At 49.8% G+C, this 4,232-nt stretch overlaps 1 long non-coding RNA gene across 1 annotated transcript in view; it reads right to left on the reverse strand.

Annotated features, from left to right (window-relative positions):
- LOC108503402 overlaps positions 1 to 4,195 on the reverse strand; it is a 9,505-nt gene extending 5,310 nt beyond the window's left edge. The window contains exon 1 of the long non-coding RNA XR_001876818.1: positions 3,543 to 4,195. This is a non-coding gene — a long non-coding RNA (uncharacterized LOC108503402). The remainder of the gene's footprint in view (positions 1 to 3,542) is intronic.
- Between the last annotated feature and the right edge of the window lie 37 nt (positions 4,196 to 4,232).

Consider the following 4,232-nt stretch of genomic DNA (forward strand, 5'->3'; position numbering starts at 1 on the left):
CCCTTTTCTCTCTTGTCTTTACCCCTTTTCTCTCATTTTTATCCCTTTCCCCTCTTGTTTTTACCCCTTTCCCCTCTTGTTTTTACCCCTTTCCCCTCTTGTCTTTAACCCTTTTCTCTCTTTACTCTTTTTCTCTTGTCTCTACCCTTTTCCCTCTTGTCTTCACCCCTTTTCCCTCGTTTTTATCCCTTTTCCTTCTTGTTTTTACCCCTTTTCTCTCTTTTTTTTACATTTTCTCTCTTGTTTTCCCCTTCTGTCTCTTGTTTCCCCAGGGGTTTCTCTTCTCCCCAGCTGTGCTGCCTGGGGGAGCCGATGCCAACTGCTGAGACACGTTGGTGTCACTGAATTTTCCTGTTAAGCCCAGAAGAAGCTTCAAGCAGAAACATGCCCTGGGCTGGTTTTTGTGCTGCTCAGGTTCTTCCCTTTGCTGCCCCAGCTTGCCACCCTCAGCAGCCCACGGTGCCCAGTGGGAGAGCTCAGGCCCTTCTGAAGAGCCTTCAGCCGAGCACTCACACCCCAAATCATTTGTCAGGGCTGAAAATCTCATCTCATTACATTTTAAACAGCCAGGGCCAGACAAAGGCAGCATTATTAGCCTCGCTGTACGCGGGGGAAATGAGGCAGAGAAATTCAAATTCACCCCAAAGCAGAGCAGCAGCCTCTGACACGGCAAGAGAGCAGGGCAGGCTCCTGTTGGGGAGATCCCCCTGTCTGGGGATGCTCCTGCCCTCACACCTTTCAGCCCCTATTTCTGGGCAGGGGCAGGAACAAGAGCAGCAACAAGAAAAGGACCAAACCCAGCCCCAGCAGAGAAATCCCAGCCCTCCCTGTGCTGCAGAGCCCACTCAGTCAACATGAACCAACGTCCTCATGCTGCACTTATTAAATAAATCTAATCTTATTAAACTGCATTACAAGCTTTTATTTCATAAATCTGTGTGCCTCCCCGAGCAGGCAGAGAATTAACTCCTGCCTGGGCTCTGCCTTTCCCCCCTGTGGCCTTGCAGAAGGTGCTCCTGGCAAACCCCCCATCCCCAATCCCACTGCAGCTCCAAGTGCTTGGGATGGGTCACACAGGGGATGGAAACGTCCCAGATGCTGCTTTAACACCCCCTAAACTTGGGGCTGCTCTTTCAAAAAGAGTACAAGTTGCATCCCCTCCAACATGTGCTTTATACACAGAAATATTTGCCTGAAGTCACCCAAAAAGCCTCTTGTGGTGAAATCACAGGGGGTCAGTAACTCCTGGAGGGGAGCAGGGCCACGAGGTCAGATCTGTGACATCCTCAGACGCTGTGACATCCTCTGCAAAACAGCCCTTCCTGCCCTGGGGTGCTGGGATTTTGTTTGAATGATCCGAGGTCAAGGCAAAACAATTTGTTAGATAAACTTCAGGGAATCGAAATGTAAAATTTCAGGCCTCCATCCAGCAGGAAACATTTCATCTGGGGGCTGAGCAGGTGGTTGTTTTTTTTTTTTTTAAAGTTGAGTTGTACTTTTTGCAGGACCAAAGGAAATATTTGCAGAGAAAGATGTTCTCATTTCAAAATGAAGAACTGCACTTGTTTAAGATCACTACGAATATTTTAACCCTTTAAAAAAAAATTCCCTCTCAAGCATTTTGACAAGGGGCTCAAATCCATTTTGGCTCAATAGATAGGTTTATATTCAATACATACCTGTGAAGGGCTCAAATCCATTTTGGCTCAATAGATAGGTTTATATTCAATACATACATGTGGATAAGGAATATCCAGGATTTAAAGCTCCACACTCCCAATTCTGAGCCCCACAACAGGCAGAATCCTCCCCAGGTCCATTAGAGCCTAATTAGTTTTTAATCTGGGTTTTTCCAATCTCCCAGAGATAAAACAAACAAACAATCTCCCTCCAATTACTCCCCATTTTCTTTCTCAAACAGAAGCCAAGAAATTCCCATTACAGAGGGGAAATATGCACAGAAATATTTCCTGTTTGCTCGGCAGAGCAGGGCAGGGGACTGGAATCCCGAGGCTGCTTTGGCAGGTATGTGAAGCACTCACTTGAGTGAGTCTTTACAAGCAAACCAGTCCCCTTTAGCAGCTTGTTCTGTTCCACCCTGCACACCAAAGCCTGGCAAGAGAAGCCTCAACATCACTTGTTTGGGGAAGGAAAACTCGGGTTCCCTGCTTGGCTTCACAACTGACTCCTTTAGTGACCTCTGGCACCATCACTGCCTCCACCTGTGCCTACTGAGTGCTCCTAATATTAATTACCTGCAACTGATAGAGTCCTTAATTCCTTAATGAGTAGAGGCCCATTTCAGATGTGGGGATCAAAGATCAAAAAGACACAATAACAAGATGAAATTATTTAAGAAGTCTGCTGCACTAATTAATCAGCACCTCAAAAATCAGGTTCGAGGGATATGAGTGTTGATGTTTGCTGATAAAAACATGTGCACAGCTCAGCACCCAGCACAGTGTTCCCATCGTCTGAAAATCCAGGAAAGTCCAGTCAATTAGGAAAAGCAGGATTTTAAAGCACAGTATTCCCATCATCTGAAAAGCCACAGAAGTCCAGTCAATTAGGAAAAGCAGGATTTTAAAGCACAGTATTCCCATCATCTGAAAAGCCACAGAAGTCCAGTCAATTAGGAAAAGCAGGATTTTAAAGCACAGTATTCCCATCATCTGAAAAGCCACAGAAGTCCAGAGAATTAGGAAAAGCAGGATTTTAAACCCCAGTGTTCCTATCATCTGCAAATCTGGGAAAGTCCAGATTTGGGAAAAGCAGGGTTTTAAAGCACGGAATTTTTCAAAGGATCTCTCTCAGTTCAAGGCAGGGCACATAGGATATATTCACACTCTCTAACATCAACAAACAAAATTCGAGTTAAGGCAAACCTTGAAAATGTTCCACCATCACCCTTGGGGGGGGGAAATGTTCAGGTCTGGTAGGAAAGGTGCTCTAACTGAGGATAAATTTGAGGCTGCTGGGAGGAAATGGTCACCACTAGGATTGGAAATGGTCATCATTATTAAGTTGGGATGGTGGTTTAATTCTATGTGGGGACACAAGGAATGTGGTCTCTGGAAACCTGTCTCCTCACTGGAGGTGCTTCAGACTCTCTCAGCTGTGACTGTGCCCCCTCTGACCCCCCTTTGGTGGTACCTGGGCACGTGTCCCCTTCACAATTAGGTCATTGCCGAGGTCATTTGGGTTCCGTTCTAAAACAAAGGCTGTTGATGTGCCAGCGACCCCAAATTCCTGAGCTCCTTCCCCAGTTCTGGGGGAGTCCCCAACTCCTTTAACCGGGACGAGCCACTTCCCTTCCACGGGACACTTAAAGGGCAGAGCCAGCAGTGACCTGCTGCTCCCCCCGGTCCCAGGACAGAGCCAGCAGTGACCTGCTGCTCCCCCCGGTCCCAGGACAGAGCCAGCAGTGACCTGCTGCTCCCCCCGGTCCCAGGACAGAGCCAGCAGTGACCTGCTGCTCCCCCCGGTCCCAGGACGGACCCAGCAGTGACCTGCTGCTCCCCCCGGTCCCAGGACAGACCCACCCGCGCTCTCTCCTGTTTTCCACGGCGACAGCAAATCCCAGAGGGAGGATGTGCTGGCAGGAGGAAAAGAGCTGCGCTGTGTCCGGAGAGGGGATGCCTGGATGGCGATAAAGGAGCACAAAGTCAGCCCTCGGAGCTGCCGGGTCTCCTTCACCTTGCACCGTCAACTCCCACCTCCCCAAAAATGCCCGGCACTCCAAAGATCCGAGCGTTCAAAGCCCCCGGATCCCCCTCTTTGTGTGCGGTGCACGTGTGGCTCGTTGCTGAGAGCAAACGGAGACAAAAGGAAGGGAGCTCAGGCTCACAAAGGAACCCCCGGCTAAAAAGCCCCGTCCGCTCAAGGGTTAACGGGGAAAGCGAGCCGTGAGGATGTTTGGAACAGCGGGGCATCAGCTGGAGCCCGCACGGAGCCTTCCCCACTGCCATTCATAACAAAATCAGGAGGCAGAAAGTTACTATAGCAATGGGAGCAGAATGCAGCACTTGAGAGGGCAGGAGAGGCTGGGGGGAGAGCAGGGCTCTGTGTGACACCCATCGGGGCTCTGTGTGACACCCATCGGGGCTCTGTGTGACACCCATCGGGGCTGTGTGTGACACCCATCGGGGCTCTGTGACACCCATCGGGGCTGTGTGTGACACCCATTGGGGCTGTGTGACACCCATCGGGGCTCTGTGACACCCATCGGGGCT

The sequence above is a fragment of the Lepidothrix coronata genome, unplaced genomic scaffold, assembly GCF_001604755.1.
Source record: "Lepidothrix coronata isolate B3197 unplaced genomic scaffold, Lepidothrix_coronata-1.0 Scaffold137, whole genome shotgun sequence".
NCBI lineage: Eukaryota > Metazoa > Chordata > Aves > Passeriformes > Pipridae > Lepidothrix > Lepidothrix coronata.